The 18700-nt window shown below is 37.5% G+C and overlaps 1 long non-coding RNA gene across 1 annotated transcript; it reads left to right on the top strand.

The window, feature by feature from the left end:
• The first annotated feature begins 6307 nt into the window (after positions 1 to 6307).
• LOC145666722 (uncharacterized) lies at positions 6308 to 12550 on the top strand. The gene is made up of 2 exons (XR_014127809.1): positions 6308 to 6828; positions 11659 to 12550. It is a non-coding gene; the product is annotated as an uncharacterized LOC145666722 (long non-coding RNA).
• The last annotated feature ends 6150 nt before the right edge of the window (positions 12551 to 18700 follow it).

The raw sequence follows: 18700 nt of genomic DNA, 5'->3' as shown, positions 1-18700 counted from the left end.
CAAAATTTTTCTCAATGGCGCAGCTTGCGCCATACACCCCCCCTGTGGGCGGCCCTGATTGTGCTGAAGCTTACGAGTTCCCGAGCCACTCCACTCACCCAAATGCATCTCTATCCTTGTCATGTGGCAAAGATGATACACAAGATTGCATTTTGTCACAAGGAATTTGCGAAGTTGCGCAGAAAAGAAGTGCAGTAGCCCAAGCGATTCATATGATCGAGTAATTCATTTGCGCAAGAGAGGAGCGCGGAAACCTAACTGATTCAATGAACGAATCATCCCAACCAATTCACTTGCGCGAAAGGAAACGACCCGCTCGGGAGAGTAATACTCCCGGAAGTACGTTTTTTCACGCGCTACTCTAGCCAGCTGTTTTATGCGCTATCCTAGCCAGTTTTAAGTTGGTCACAAAATCTATATCATGGAGTACAAGGTGAACAAAACGAGCCTTATTTAATAGAGTACAAGGGCAACAAAACGAGCCCTGCGGGGCTTCTAACCCGTTCCTACTACTACCACTACTTATCTGCACAAAAGTAAGTAAATCACATTTTTTAGTATTATTTTCGTATTATTTTAATTTAAAAAATGTTATAAAAATGTAAAAAAAAACGTTCCTCGGGCCGGGTTTGAACTCACGCCAGAAGAGATTTTCGTTACTAGCATATAGCGCTAGCCCACTCGGCCAGGAGGACCGACAACAACGATCGTCTGAATTCTGCTATTTGAATGCAACGTGGCAAGACATAGATAACGCCAACCAATCAGAACTGTGCTTTTTGTTCCTACTTCCGGGAGCATTACTCTCCTGAGCTAGTCCTGAAAGGAATGCGCGGACGACCAATTCATATGATCGAATTAAATGATCGAATCATTTTAGTGAATCAAAGTAAATGAATCAATTCTCCGAAATGAATCGTTTTGCCCATCACTACCCTCGGTAAAACAACCTTTAGTGCAAAATTCGGGTACTCCTCCTAATACTCCCACCTCTCTCAATACCATGCCTACTTCACCTTTCTCCTTACACGAACCCTCAACGTCAACGTCAACTAGCCAGCCTCAATCTCTCCGCCACAACTTAACAAAACCCTCAACTTCCTACAACATGTCCCCTAGATCGGGAGGAGGGACACAGGAACACATCAAAAACGCAGAGCCACACGCGTAGAAGAAGAGAGGAGACATTTTGAGAATCTTCAATCTCCAATTAATACAGGATTTTCCACAAGTAAACAACACAGAACACAGGAAGACACAGGGGACTCACAGAGGGAACCCTTGTCCACCTCTAGATGCCGGACGATGCTCCCAAAAATGCCGTCCACGATAACAGAACTAAAGGAAGACTCATTGAAAAACTTTCTACAGAATCTCTTACATAGCATAGAAAAATATGCTGCCATAAATTACGGTTTTCAGCCCGAAACGAATCCCACGGAAGATTCCACGATATATCAGCACTTACACGACTATTTCAAATCATTAGAAAATGGCCAGTAAACCAGCGCTCAAGATACTTCAATGGAACTGTCGCCAACTGAAGGGAAAAGAACCTTTTCTATACCATTTATGCAGGTTCTACGCACCATCCATTCTCCTCTTTCAAGAAACTTGGTCCACTTCCAACTTTCCAATAAAGGTGCCGGCATACCGGATGTATCCACAACACAGACCAGATGGTTACGGAGGCATAGCAGTAGGATTTCATAAACACTTACTTTCGTAATACTTAAAACAACTGGATTTTCAACATCCCCAGCTGACATATCCGATTCAACTGCAAGGCTTTAACTACAAACGGATCACCATTCTCAACATTTGCGCTCCTCCAGACAGTGCTATAGCGCCGAACTTATGGACATATATATTTACTCAATGTACGGGACCTTGCATCATAGCTGGCGATCCTAACACAAAGAGCATCCAATGGGGCTCAAAGAAGACCAATAGGGCCGCTGATTACCTCGTAGGGGCACTAGAAAACCAAACTTTTTGATAGCTAACGATGGCAGAGCAACACGTATGCCGATTCTCAATTCGCCACCGTCAGCCCCAGACTTAACCTTGCTTAGTGTGGACACTTATTTATATCATACTTGGTCGGTCTATGGGTTCACAGGTGGAAGTGATCATTTTCCAATTATAACATCTCTGGCAAATGTGGAGGGGATAACATCACATACGCAACCGGGATATGCCGAAAGGCCTTTTATACCGCTCAAACAAAATTATAATACTGCACTTTACAAGGAATACATAGAACAGGCCATTCCTCACATACCCACAACGAACGGTAGCTTCATTATTCCGCTATTGTCAGAGCAAATGACAACAGAGGTGCAACTAGCAGGGAGAGAGAAGGACAATAGCGGAGATAGCCGCACAAGATACACTTATCCGTGGTGGGACACCCAATGCCAAAAATTACTCAATATCAGCAGATCGGCACAAAAACGATTCTTGCACGATCGAACGCCGGCATCCTATTTTCTTTCTAGACAGGCGCAGGCGGAATTTAAGCAACATATACAAAGAAGACGCAAAGCACACTGGCAACAATTCTGTGATAGCTTAAAAGAAGGGACCAGTGCCGCATTCATTTGGAAATACGTCAAGAGTAATCTAGCAAATCGCTCTCCATACACTGGTTCACAACCTACTCCCAATTGGTTGGAGGAATTCCACAGCACATTAACAGCACCGTCAGTATTGGCTTCGAGAACGGAAATAATATCACACCTTTCCTTTTCTACTCCTCCAGCAATCTCTAACATATATCAAGAAGAACTCGACGAAGCGTTACCAAAAGGACGTCTTACCAGCACGGGCGTCGATAAAATCTCAAACCAACATATCCAAGATCTTCCTGTGCAAAGCCTTCCGCTCTTATTGCAGGGATTGCAATATATCTGGTCTACTGGACACATACCGCAATCATGGAAGCATTACTTAGTAGTACCAATCTTGAAACACAACAAACCGATGGGACACGCTAACAGTTACCGACCAATAACATTGCTGCTGTGTCTAAGCAAAGTGTTGGAAAAAATCCTACTAAGAAAAATGGAATGGCATACCGAATACCATATTACCTTCCCCGCCACAATCATAGGAGCTCAGAAAGGGAAAGCCACCTTAGACGCACTTGCTAGCTTCCTTTTAGAAATTTGACAAGCATACCAACACCGCCAATATGTAGTCGCAATTAATTGGACTTCGATAGAACATATGACGGTATAGATCTTGACAGACTGGTGTATCATCTCACTAAGACCAAAATACTGTCTATGTTTATCAGGTACATACACAACTGGCTGGTCAACAGAAGGATTAGTATTAAATATCAAGGGAAACTCACTGCACCACGTAGCACTTCCAAGGGACTCCCTCAAGGATCGTGTCTCAGCCCATTACTCTTTAACATCTACATGCTAGAATTTCACAATGCCCTGAAACAACACGTTCGAATCAACAGCTACTTCGACCACCATTTGTTGTACGCCAGAGGTTCCTCATTAACAGAAGTGCAAAGCCGATTACAAGACGCTCTGACATTCGTGCAACGATCGAATTTCACCAACTGCATGCAAGTGAACTGGGACAAAACAACCTATACCATCTTCACAAGGAAAAGACAGATGGGACACATCAACCTGCAAATAGACAATTTCAACCTAACACAGCAGCAAAAGTTAGTTTATTTGGGAATCACCTTTGATGGCCGATTAACTTGGAAGCCACAATTAGCAGCGCTACAAGAGAAGATAAGACCTTATATCAACATTATACGTCAGTAAAAAAATGGGAGACGGACGTAGGTCCATTATTATGCATATCCCAACAATGTATCGACGCCATTCGTATATATGGAGGGATTCTACTAGCACCTACACCAGCCCGACTATGCCAAATACCACTGAGACTACAAGCAACCACTCTACGTTCTATCTTTTCACTACCTCAAACTGCGCCCACCAACGCCTTATTAGAAGTAGCAGGTACCATCCCTTTTGCAGTACAAGTGGAGCATTATGCCGAGCGTTACATTATGAGAAGATTAGGCACAACTACCTCTACGGTTATTCCGAAATTAGAACTGCTATACACGCAAAACAGACAGGGTGCACTGTAGCGTTCAGTTTTTCCCCTACAATATTTTGAACATTCTGTTTATAATGTTTTTGTCTGTTTTCATTTGTTTATGTAATTCTGATTATGGTTCACTCTTTTGGTTTGGTGTGTTTTTTTAGATTGTTTAACTAGTGTCTTTACAATTGTCAAAATTAGTTTTTGTAATTTGTATATTGTGCTTTTGAAAAGAATTTGCGGAAAGAAAGAGGGTAAGTTGAACTGTTCACCGTCCAGAATTGTGCGGCAAGAAAACCAGAGAGATTGGAGCATGTTACTTATTAGAAAAACAACATTTACGTGTCTTAAAACTCATAAATGCATTAACAGGATAAGTATATCTTTTAAGGAAATAGAACATTTAAAATACAACATTCCTTGTGAATTTTAATTTTCAAAGTTAGGAATGAAAACTAACGGCAAATCAAAGTGGAAATAGCAGACGGGTATTGATATCATTATAGTGCTGCTAGAATGTGGTTTTCGCACTTATAAATAATAGTACTCATCTCATCTGCATTCTTTAAGTATTACAGCACAGCTGCAAAGTATTACAGGTGTAAACTTACTACGGTAAGATTTTCGGCGTACAGTATAACCTGTACAGTAAGTGTTAAATAAACTGATATTTTATTGTCCTTCAGGAATAACCGCTAGTATTTTTTTCAATGACTATGGTTCAGATTTAATATAAGGTGTCAGGTGGCAACGAAATTACAATAGCACAAGTCTTGAAGCAACGAACCTGAATACGTGAAGTAAAAATTAGTTCTTTGATAAGTTTTTTCCTTTTTTTTATAAGTGGCGACCCATGCTAAAAATATAAGTAGTATTTTATGTCTGGGCTAGTACGTTTATAAATAATAAAAGAAAATAACACAAAAACAGAATATTGTCAAGTGTTCTCAAAATACAATTTCCGTAGCATTACAGCACTACAGTACCATCAGAGACTTCCCTAGTTGTATCAGGCATATGTAAACATGAGACGCAGGAAACAAGCAATATACCGGAATCCCCGTCTTAATTGTTATAACATTCAGTATAGAGCTACGCTCCAATCCATAGAATTGGAAAGACCAATTTCTACTAATAAACAAACTACTGTGCCCCAAGAGCGTGGCTCCCAGATGGGAAAACTACATGGAAGAAAATCATCCCCAACGTACTCTCATATATACGGATGCATACAAAAGAACACAGGCAGGAACGGAATACACAGGAGCGGGCATATATACACCTCATAATTCACAATTTGAAATACAAAGACTACCAAATCAAATGTCGATTTTTCACGCAGAATTATGGGCTATTCGGATGGGACTTAGACATGCTGTTGTATGAACATATATTTACTGTTATTTTTTCTTTTCTTTTTCTTATTTTGTTTATCACCTACGATGCACCTCCCCTCTTAGCAGTACTTACCTGGAATGTCACTGTACATAGTGTATATAAAGGTTCAGGGTTCGATTATAAGTTAGTGTATTTTATAGTTATATTATTTTTGAAGTCAATGTTAATATTGTATAAAAGACGAATCTTTATTCTTTAAGCTATTGATAATGTGCCAGCCAAGAACAACAGGATGTAGGGTCACTGAAGGGTCACACATATGTGATGATAGTGTATGTACTTTCAAAATACTCTCTTTTGGAATGGTTTCTTTTTCAAGGAAGTATGATAATGTACGCGCGTGTACATCACGCAGTGAGAGCATGGATTACTAAGTCCAGCTTCAAAGTCTGTATGATAGGTCTCCACGTGCGTCCACGTGTCGACCTAAACTCATGTTATGATTCGATCTTTGTGCTTACGATAGTTTTATATACTAGTGACTATACAATGTTTGGCACATTCCAGGGATAGACGTTCATATTATCATTTTTCGTTCTGCGGTCTGTATCTCGGATTTCTGTATCTAGGATTATTATATCTTGGATTATAACAAGTATCTTGATTCGTCACAGTAATTTGTTTTATAACATCTTGTATTTTAGTCTACTTAATACATCATATATTCTAGTATATCTTCGAATTTTGTGATTCTATTTTATATCTAAGGTGGAACTTTAATAATTTTGCTAAAAGAACATTCAGTGGCATTTGTAATCGTTTGTAGTGGAACTTGTAACTTTTATTTTTTTTATTAACTTCACTAAACTTATCACGCCTACCAAAGAGAGATCCTATTTTATTTGAAGAAAAAGAAGAACCTGCGCGAGACGCAAACGTTAATCATACAACAGGAAAATAAAGTGGTGGCAGCTGGGCAGGATCTCAACCGAAGTACTCGAAGTTCGATTCCAGTGCACGTTCCAAAGTTACCAAGTTGAACATTCATCATTGTAATCAAAGTTCGTTCTTCGACACGAAGCTGATACGTTTTTTAAAATATCGTTACGTCCAGATACAGACCGCACTTCGTCGACAACACCATTTTTACTGTGAGTGTAAGAAGCTTGCCTGTACTAGGTGTAGCGGATACCTCGGCGTACACACGTTCCAGTGTTCCAGTTTTATTACATCCAGTTCCAGAGATCCAGTAAGCAGTACCATTCTCAAGTGTGGCTGGTCCCAGTTGAGCAACATTCCAAGCCGAGATCTTGTGGAAATCCAGAGGCCTCATCTTTAAACCAACATCAGGAAAGTACCAGGATCGACGCCAGCAGCACCCCCCATCACAGGAAATTCAAGGTTGGTTACAATTTTCATTGCTTGTTTGAACATTCCAAAATTTTGAAGTGTTACGCCTGGAGATAGAAAAGAATTGTTCTTTGGTCACCGCGGTTGTTGTTTTCTTGTGAAGTGAATAACGTAAAATCAAGACAAGAGGAGTCTAGGATAGAAGGCTTTAGTATTCACCGTTCCTCTAGGGAAGGATTAAAATATTTCATTCGTTTAATCTTGGGAATACTTAGCAAAACAGAAGGTGTAAGAAAGGTATTGTGGTTAACAAATTTTTTTGTAGATTTAAATTGTATAGTTTAACGTAAGTACTAATTGCCAATGGCTACCAGTGGTAGTGCTGATTCTTCTGATATAGAAGTAGAGTATTGTAGTGTGTCAGAAGCACTAAAGTTAATTTCGGTACCATTTTCGGGAAAAAAAGAAGCATTAGAAGAATTTCTGTCTAATGTAGATGCTGCTTTTGAATTGGTTGACCCAGCTAAGCATAGTACCCTTTTGAAATTTGTTAAAGCAAAAATAACTGGGGATGCTAGATCTAAGTTATTAGTTAGAAAAACCACTACTACGTGGGAAGCTGTTAAATAAATATTAATAGAAAATTATTCCATTAGACGAACTATTGATTTTTATGCATGCCAGCTTTTTAGTGCTAGACAAACCAAAGCTGATTCAATTGCTTCATGGGCAAGTAAAGTAGATACTCTTGAAAGTCAATTACGCGAAGCCGTTGCTCGTGTTATAGATGCATCTAAATTGCCAGGAGCTATATTGCACTTGTTGAAATTTTAGCTAAAGCATGTTTTATTCAGGGGCTAACAAATGACAGAATTCAGATGATTGTAAGATCCAAAAGCGATGATGATACATCCTTAGGATATATTATCGAACTCGCTCTAGAAGAAGAAATACAGATCACTTCCCACACTTCTCTCCCCTTTCCAAATGTAAATAGTAAGAAAGCTCAAAAGAAAGAATTAGTATGTTACCTATGCCATAAGCCTGGTCACACCAAAGCTCAATGCAAATTACAGAAAAGAAAGGAAAGAGGAAATTCTTCTAATCAGTTTGTGAAAACGGTACATGTTTGTGAAATTTGTCCTGAGATCGCCGCGAGAGGCACAGGATGTAATAATGGTAATTCTCCTGAGATCGCCGCGAGAGGCACAGGAGGGGTTAATTGTAATTTTTCCGAGAGCGCCGCGCGAGGCACGGAAGGATTTAGCAATTGTTTGCATGTTGCTAGTAGGGTAAATACTAGTGGGGTAAATACTAGTGGAAATACTAGTAGGGTAAATACTAGTAGAAATGAGAGAATTTGTGATAAAGAACAAAGTTCTCTGCATTTTAATGAAGTAAAAGCCTGCAGTAGTCAGATGTGCTCAAGTTGTAATGGTCAGGGAAACCGCAAATGGATGTAAATGAGCAACCTGTTTGCATCTCAGATAACACGAAGGGTTGCATAGTAACAAATCAAGAAGAAGGTACTATTACGGCATTCATTAAAGAATTGCATGTTGATGCAACTTTTCTCTTAGATACAGGCAGTGACTTAAGTCTTTGGCAAATCCATGCACTTCCATGCAGTTTTAGAAAGAATATTGATACAACACAAACTGTGACATTGAAAGGATTAAACAATGTTAAAACTAGGTCACTAGGCACTATTTATCTAACGTTAGCGATAAAAGGAGTAGAATTCTCACATAAATTTCATGTTATTTCTGAAGGATGCTTATCAGAAGGCAGACACATTCTTGGTCGTGATTTTTTGAAACAAAAAAAATGTTTGTTAGAATTCCATCCTCCCCCTCCTCCTCCCTTGTCAACACATGCTTGCCAGAAACTTGACCTTAAGGGCAGCGATAAGCTTATACTACCGTTGACATATAGTATTCCAGCTCGATGCGAGAAGCTAGTTTTTGTTCCCACAAACAGCACAGGAATTGGAATTGTAGAAAAACGAGAGATTAAACCGGGTGTTTTTCTTTCTTGTTTGACAGTAGCGAAAGAAAATAAATGTATAGCTAGTGTGTTAAATGTGAATTCTTCAGTAGAGAATATAACTTTAGATCCGATAGACTTAGAGAAATTAGAAGAAAACCATGTTTTAAATATTCAGTGTGAAAAAGACAGGGTTCCACAAAAGTCAAATTCAGAAAGTTTAACTGAACGTTTAAAATTGCTTCATAAGCTATTAAGGTTAGGTCATTTACCACCCAAAGAAAAAGAAAGTATACTTGAACTTTGTGACGAATTCAATGATGTTTTCTTTTTACCAGGAGACAAACTAACTGCTACAAATGTTCTTGAACATGAAATTGTTATTGATCCTAAACATGTAGGCAAAATTGTTAACAAAAAGAATTACCGAGTGCCAGAATGTCATAAGGAAGAATTAAATAGACAAATAGAAGAATTGTTAAAACAAGACATTATAGAAGTCTCAACTTCTCCTTGGAACAGTTCTATTTTCCTTATTCCAAAGAAACTCGATGCATCAGGAAAACAGAAATATAGACTAATAGTCGATTATCGATCTGTCAATGATTTATGTGTCCATTCGTCCTTTCCGTTACCTAACATAGACGACATTTTGAGTAATTTAGCTAATGCACGTTACTTTTCCAGTTTAGATCTCCATAGTGGGTACCATCAATGCTATATTAGGGAAAAGGATATATATAACTGCGTTCAGTACACCTGAAAATCATTATCAATTCAAGCGACTTGCTTTCGGTCTGGCGACAGCACCGGCCACCTTTCAAAGGTTGATGAATACAGTGTTAGCAGGGCTGACAGGTACGAGTTGCTTTATTTATCTTGATGATTTAGTGGTCTTCTCTAGATCTTTAGAAGAGCATAATAGTAGATTACGTGAGATTTTGCAAAGATTTCGCAAAAGCAATTTGCAGTTAAGTGTAGATAAGACCGAATTTTTGAAGCCAGAAATAACATACTTAGGACATGTCATTACACTTAACGGAGTAAAACCAGATCCAAGATTAGTAGAGAAAGTTCAGAACTTTCCTGTTCCTCAGACTAAGAAACAAATTAAGGGATTTCTAGGACTTACTGGATATTATAGGAAATTTCTAAAAGACTACAGTAAAATTGCTTTACCCTTAACGTCCTTATTAAAAGAAAACGTCCAGTTTTCTTGGGGAGTCAAACAACAAGTTGCTTTGATTCTCTTAAAGAGAAATTGACAACTCCTCCAATTCTGCAGTATCCTGATTTTAAAAAGCCTTTTATAATCACATCGGATGCTTCGGCATTTGCCTGCGGAGCTATTCTCTCACAGGGTGAAATAAACAAAGATCTTCCAATTGCATATGCTAGTAGAGTTTTCAATAAAGCAGAGAGATTGTATTCAGCGACTGAACGGGAACTGGCGGCTCTAGTGTGGGCTAGCAAAATTTTTAGACCATACATTTACGGAACAAAAGTAACTTTTGTCACAGATTGCAAGCCACTAACGTGGGTTTTTAGAGTACAAAATCCGACATCTAGACTTCTAAAATGGAGAATACTTTTAGAGGAATATCAATACGAAATTGTGTATAAGAAAGGAAGCTTAAATACAAATTCTGACGCCTTGTCACGAATGTATTCTTTAGATGATATTGAAGAAGAAGATAGGGTATCAAATTGTGATTCAGAACAGAAAGAAAAAGCTGAAGCTTTAGACTTAGAAACGAAAAAGAAAATTTTAGAAGAGTTTCATACTCAAATTCTAGGTGGACATATAGGAATGAATAGGTGTTATGAAAAGATTAGGAAGTACCTTTCTTTAAATAATATTGACATTAAAGAATGGCCAAAACTGAAGGAAGATGTTGAAGATTACATAAAAGGGTGTGAAATATGTCAAAAGAATAGGAACACACAACAAAAGGCAAAAATGAAGATGGTAATAACTGACACTCCCAGTACAGTTTTTGAAAAGGTCTCTTTAGATTTAGTCGGGCCTCTTCCAGAAACTTTAGAACAGAGAAACAAATATTTATTGACTGTACAAGATAACCTTTCAAAATTTGTTATTGCAATTCCCATCCCTTCTCAAGATGCTGATACAATCAGCAAAGCCTTTGTCGAGAATGTAGTGCTAAAATTTGGCATTCCACACAGTATATTGTCTGATTGCGGAAGTAATTTCTTAAGCGATGTCTTCACGCGTATTTGTAAATTGTTACAAATAGAAAAACTGCATACTACCCCATACCATCCGGCATCGAATGGTGGTATAGAAAAATTCCATCAGTCTTTAAAATTTTTCTTGCGATGTTATGTGGCAGAAAATCAGAATAATTGGGACGAATTAGCATCATATGCTACTTTCTGTTATAATACCACTCCTCATAGTTCCACTCAATACACTCCCTTCGAACTGTTATTCGGGAAACCTGTAAATGTACCAGTTGTATTACAAAGAAAACCCTCTGAAGTTGTATACAATTACGATGACTATGTAAAACAGTTAAAACACAAATTGCAGGAGATGCACGGATTAGCTAGAGCAAACCTCATTGACAAAAAGGAGAAAAGTAAAGAATATTATGATAGAAACGAAAACGAATGCATTTTTCAGAAAGGAGATAAAGTGTTATTATATGATGAGTCAGTCCGCCGCGGCAGATCAAAGAAACTTGACAGTCTGTGGCGCGGACCGTACGATATAATTCGAACAAAAGGTGTAAACTGTACCTTAAAGGTTCGCAAACAAGAGATGACTGTGCATGCCAATAGATTAAAGATGTATTATTAAGTAACTCAAATTCTTCAAGTTATCTTGTAAAAAAAAGTAAGGAAAGTAAAATAACGTTTCTATATTTACAGGATTGTTCAAAATGATAGGACTTAAAGCTATTCTACTGGTTTCTCTTATATGTAGTAGTCTAGAGCTTGGAGCACGCATAAAGAAATTTGAAAATACGGCAGGTATTTATTATGACTCTTTAGGAGAGGTTCAGTTATATAATACTTACTGGCAATTGGTCTCTTACGTTAACTTAACTAAGCTAGATATAAGCTTTCGTAACTTGGAAACTTACGTAGATAGGACACAAAACCTGTGTAGACACTCAGTGGTGAAATCAAATAAAACAAGTTGTGCTACAGTGTTCGTAAATCAAGTTTTGACTAAGGTATCTGATATCAAAGAGGTTAAGGAAATAATAAAAGAAGTAACAAAAATTTCTTCGCAAGAAAGTAGAAGAAAACGAGGGTTAATAGATGGTATTGGTCACCTTGCTAAATTTCTATTTGGCACCTTAGACGATGAAGATGCCAATTATTACACTCAAAAAATCAATAAATTAGAAAAAGAACAATTAGATTTCTTGAAATTGAGTAAAGAGCAGATGACTATTGTTAAATCTACCCTACAAGGTATTAATAACACTCTTCACACAGTAGAGACTAACGAAAATATTTTGAGTCAAGGTTTAGAGCATATAAGTAAAGATATATCAAAAAGAGAGAGACATTTTAAACGAAGCATTTTTAGATTTAAATTTAAAGTATACAATAAATGAACATATCGCAAAAGTTGAAAGGTATTTAAGAGATATAAAGGATCAGTATGAAATTGTTTTGCAAGCAATTTTAAATGCACAGAAAGGTGTATTACAGCCTCACATAATCACTCCTTATCAAATAATCCAACATTGGAAGGCTAGTCAAAGTGACCTCCATAGTGCGTTATCTTTACCAATTGGGACAAGTACTAGGAATAGTTACTTGTTATTGAAAATAATTAATTTAGATGTGTTTATCAATAATGGAATATTAGCCTATGTAATTCGTCTCCCTTTGACAGATTCCATTCGTTATCTAGTATATAAGTTAACTCCCTTCCCCACTAAAATAAAGAATACAACAAATAAATTTGTTTTTATTCAACCTGAAAAACCTTACCTTTTAGTTGATTCAATTAAGCAATATTACGCAAAAATGACTGAAATTGAGTTCAATAAATGTAAGATTCTTAAACAAGATTGGTTTTTGTGTAAACAAACGTTTCCTATCTTGTCTAGCCATATAAATCAAGAGTGCGAAATGAAATTATTACAATATGTTCATTATGTTCCCATGGATTGTAATAAACATGTGATACAAATTGATCATTGTATATTCGTAACCTTAAATAATAATGAGTGGATTTTTGCTGCTCCACAGGAAGAGAAAATGACAATATTATGTAATGGATTTGAACCTTATGATTTAATTTTAACAAATTCAGGTATTATTCATCTAGATAATAATTGTAAAGCTTATGGTTTGAAGGCGATCCTCCAAACACAAATGTGGTTCGAAACCAATGTTACAGGTAAAGACTTTACTCCGAAATTAAATCTTACTGATAATTGTTGTGAAATATTAAATTCTCATATATACCTGGAAGATATGACAATTAACCTACCTATTCAGCATGTAATTAATTCGGTTAGTGACTTAAAGGTAGCAAGCCATAAAATTCAGGAAGTAGAAAAGAAAATAGATGATGAACAATGGAAACTACTTCATTCTGAAAAGGTAACTCATCTCTCTTGGTTTTCATATTTTGGCACAGTTCTGATAGCTCTAATATTACTATTTTGTTGTTGTTACCGATGTAAATGTTTTCGCTTTTTCAAAAGGTATTTTGATGATGATAGCTGTTGTAAACAAATATGCATTAAACCTTTTATTATTACCAAAATAAATCAAAAACAAGATACCACTGAGCCTGTAGTCATGTCAAGAATTGCTGATCAGGTTACTGAGATTACAGATGAGTTACAGGTAGCTGTCCCATCTAAGAAAAGTCCTAATCTACGTAAGGAAAGGTAAAAAAAATCTTTTTTGTTTCATATCAGACTGTGAATTTTCAGTATCCAAATTCGCAACCAAATTCGCAATTTGATATGAAAATTCAAAAAAGGAGGGAGGTGTTGTATGAACATATATTTACTGTTATTTTTTTCTTTTCTTTTTCTTATTTTGTTTATCACCTACGATGCACCTCCCCTCTTAGCAGTACTTACCTGGAATGTCACTGTACATAGTGTATATAAAGGTTCAGGGTTCGATTATAAGTTAGTGTATTTTATAGTTATATTATTTTTGAAGTCAATGTTAATATTGTATAAAAGACGAATCTTTATTCTTTAAGCTATTGATAATGTGCCAGCCAAGAACAACAGGATGTAGGGTCACTGAAGGGTCACACATATGTGATGATAGTGTATGTACTTTCAAAATACTCTTTTTTGTAATGGTTTCTTTTTCAAGGAAGTATGATAATGTACGCGCGTGTACATCACGCAGTGAGAGCATGGATTACTAAGTCCAGCTTCAAAGTCTGTATGATAGGTCTCCACGTGCGTCCACGTGTCGACCTAAACTCATGTTATGATTCGATCTTTGTGCTTACGATAGTTTTATATACTAGTGACTATACAATGTTTGGCACATTCCAGGGATAGACGTTCATATTATCATTTTTCGTTCTGCGGTCTGTATCTCGGATTTCTGTATCTAGGATTATTATATCTTGGATTATAACAAGTATCTTGATTCGTCACAGTAATTTGTTTTATAACATCTTGTATTTTAGTCTACTTAATACATCGTATATTCTAGTATATCTTCGAATTTTGTGATTCTATTTTATATCTAAGGTGGAACTTTAATAATTTTGCTAAAAGAACATTCAGTGGCATTTGTAATCGTTTGTAGTGGAACTTGTAACTTTTATTTTTTTTATTAACTTCAATAAACTTATCACGCCTACCAAAGAGAGATCCTATTTTATTTGAAGAAAAAGAAGAACCTGCGCGAGACGCAAACGTTAATCATACAACAATGCCATAGAACGGAAATATCAATGTTTCGGAATCTGTAGTAACAGCCTTAGCGCTCTAACAAGTCTACAAATTCGGCCCTGTCGAACCGAATGACTTGGATTCATGGTAATATCAAACAACAACTCATAACGCTCAAGGACAGAGAACAATATGTCAATTTTTTCATATTTTGGTCACTTTGGTATCTCTGGTAACTCGGTTTGTGACCGTCTAGCAAAGGCCGGGACTCATCTGGATCACATCAACGAAATCCTGCTTCCAACGGAGAGCCTACACGCCCAACTCCACCAGCTCCGACAGGAAAAATGGAGAAGGTATCAAGACCAACATAGACATCATGAAGGTAAATACTTTTGGGCAATATTCCCAAGACCTACGACAAATCCCTGGATCACGCCTACTGGCTGGAAGAGAAGACACAGGGGTGTGGCCAGCAGGTTTATGTAGGAGGGGTGCGTCGTTTTTGAGGGGGGCAGCTACAAAGCCAAAAGAAATTATGATGCAGCTAGTGTTTTTGAGACCTGAAAAAGCCGGCAAATTTTGGTTTCCTTCCGGGAAACTAAAAAACACTGGTCTCTATCTTCTTCATCTTCTTCTTATTATTATTATTATTTGCTTTTTGTGCATAAATTATATTCCAGGTAGTTTTATTATGTTCAACCAATAATTACTGTCCCGGACCAAACGTTATACCTTTGTGCATAACTATTTTAGTTTAAGCCCTTGTACACAGAACCTATCTACATAGGGCTGATTTTCTTTGAAATTTCACTTATTTTCTTTAAGATTTCCTGACAAAAATAATTTCTGTTCTAGGGGCCGCCCACATATTAGGTAACGCTATTTTTTACCAATTTTTACCCCCTCTCTCCTGCTTGTCACACTTCGTGACGCAATGCCGAACCTCTCCCCTTTGTTACGTTACTTTTTGATCTTTGTTTTGATTATTTTAGGGGTTATTACAATAAAATACTATTTTTAATGGTAGAACTTTTTCTTACAAACCTAGCTTAACCTGCGCTCTCTACACAGCGCATCATTCGCATATAAGCATAAATCTCCTTCTCATTCCTCGCAACATATGTAATGTCCCTTTACAGACACAAGTGAAAGCCGTCTTGATTTTTTAAAAAAATCGGCAAGGAGTATCATAAAGGGGAGATTTTTTTCGATTATTTTTTCTGAATATCTCGCATCGTTTTTCAAGATTTCAGCCTACTTCCGGTTGGAGTTTCTAATTCATGTATGACCAGTGTTTTCTTTCTTCTTCTATGCAGTATGTAATAAGCAAATACATTACATATACAATCTATATTATAAAAGAGAACGTACAAAACCTTTGTTCCCTCATCACGCTAATACGGCTGAACCAATTTCTTTTATTTTTGGGGGGTTATTAGGATTTGGACCCTAGATGGTTTTTATCATATCACTTTAATTTTTAATTACCAGTGTCTTGAGATAATTGACCATTCAAGTGTCCATACGTACAAATCCTTTGTTATTAGTTCATCATAGGTATAAAAATAAACGTATTTATATGCAATCCGCATGACCGTGTCACTCGGCGGGTTAACATAAATGGCAGGCGTTTTAATGTTAACATTTACTGCAATTTGAAAGCGAAAAAGTAAAAATTATCTAAGTAACAAAGTTTATTGCGTTCCGGGGTGACCGCAGCGAAGCGGGTCACTCGGCGGGTTAACATAAATGACAGGCGCTATAATGTTAACATTTACTGCAATTTGAAAGCAAAAAGTAAAAATTATCTAAGTAACAAAGTTTATTGCGTTCCGGGGTGACCGCAGCGAAGCGGGGTGAACGCTGCTAGTTAATTATAATGTCAGTTATATATCGTGTTCATTGGGCAAAACACTCAAGTAGTTTCCGAGATCTCATTCTCGAAAGAATTGACCACAAACATATAAACATAGTTTAAAAGAACTCGGAAAATGGCAGCACAATTCACTTGCATTTAATTTGAAGAAGGCTTATTAAAATGCAAAGGCTTTGAACAATAACTTAAAAAGATAAACTTTGTGAAAAATATCTCTTTAAGTAATTTATTTAAAGTACACTTTTTAAAAACTATTTGTCTTTGTTATAAACGTGAAATCACAAATAACCGTAAATCAAAGATTTGAAAGCTAAAGTTATAGGTTGGAGCTCGGTCGCTCGTAATTAATAATTAATCGCATCTTTACCTTTGAGCAGAACCCAGCCTCTCTTATAGCTGTTAATCTGTCAGCGAGGATCAGGTGTAGCATACGCACTTGTGAGCACCACAGACATACGCTATTTAGGGGATCGACGAAAGTTGACACTTTCGGAGGGTCGCTTGTATTTTTGGGATTTCATCATTATCATTATCATTCGTCATTATTTTCACTTCATTTCTCACTCTAGTTAAATCACACGGATAGGTAGAGCTGGTCCTTCGACCAATGCACAAGAACCTACCCCCGTACGTGGGGCCACCGGCTCCTGGCTCTTCTCCAGTAGACCGTGACAATGTATCTCGCTCCGGTCGTACTAGGCACCTCTCATGGGGTAGTCAAACCAGTTCGCGAATAACTAGACCCAGAGATCGTACTGATTCTGGTGACTGCACATTCCAGTAAACGGCCTCGCGATAGATCTCGGTCTCCTGTTCTGACTACCAACTTAAACTCTGCAATGGACAATGCTTCCGCTTCATCCTCTAGTTTCTGCAACACCAAATAACCAATCTTTTCATTTCTATTCACTGATTTCGACACAAAATACACCCATCCTAAGATGGTGTTTCTACAAATCATCAAGTACCTACCACGAGCTAGCATGGAAAATATCGTTAAAACTCGGAATGGATTTATCATTCGTTCTAAGGACCCGAATTTCGGTACAACACTCCGAAATAAAGCATCTTACGAGATCTTTGGTAAAACTGCGAAATTAACAAAACAAACTGACAGGAAAACAAAACAACCACCACCTCCTCGAAAACCACCCATGTTTTCTGTCGTTATCAGAGGAGTGATACCAGAAATAAGCGATGACGAGGTTCTTGAAGAACTCAAACAAGAGGGAATCGACGTTAACAAGTGCATTCGCATTAAAAATAGCAATGGCCCCACATACATGGTTCGCGTTCTTTCTCAAAATCAAACTTCGTTAGATTATCTATTAACACATGGAGCTCCTATCTATAAGAAACTCCATCGTGTTGTGCCTTCCAAGACAACAGGGCCTCTACCAATCCGGTGTGAGAAATGTCAAACTTATAATTCTCACTTTACACACCAATGTCCAAACACATCTAAATGCGGGTACTGTAGTGGACCTCATGAAACTAAAGCTTGTAAAAATCAGCAGCAACCACCAACTTGCTCTGCATGTAACGAAAATCATCCAACGTATAGTTATCGCTGTAAGGGTAAACCACAAGCAAAACCTGAACGTCCAGAACTCACAATACCAGTACAAAGTTTTGACAAATCCACACCACCTACACAGTCTCTCCCTCAGCCTCTCACTGTCGAAGATCTTCGTTACATCACCATAGTACTTCAAAATGTCTTTCCATTTCAAAGCGAGCACATTCTTCGGGTTGCCATTTCCACAGCAAAATCTTTGTACAATTTAAACTTTACAGCTACATATTCAGACAATTTTGTCCACTTCCACATCGCACCTCTAGAAACAGCAGTCTAAAACCAACATGGGAGTGTATATAATGGCTTTGACTTTACTCTTTGTTAACATCAGATCGTTTCATCAACACAAAGTACTTCTCGAGCCACTCTTGCTAGAAGAAAAAGTTGATATTGTAGCTCTGAATGAGACAGCTTTAAAACCAGCCATTTCTGCGCGACTTACCGGCTATCAACTTCAACGTTGTGATTACCATGATGCACATGCGCGCGCTCAAGGAGGAGTACTGATTGGCTTTTCACCAAAACTTCCTTATCGGCAATACAATCCTCCTGCATTTGCACATCTACCTGAACATCTTTTCTTCTCTATTTATTATCCTTCTCTTACAGTTAATG

Source organism: Thermobia domestica, chromosome 12, assembly GCF_964235325.1.
Source record: "Thermobia domestica chromosome 12, izTheDome1.hap1.1, whole genome shotgun sequence".
Classification (NCBI taxonomy): domain Eukaryota; kingdom Metazoa; phylum Arthropoda; class Insecta; order Zygentoma; family Lepismatidae; genus Thermobia; species Thermobia domestica.
This window is presented reverse-complemented; position numbering and strand designations above follow the sequence as displayed.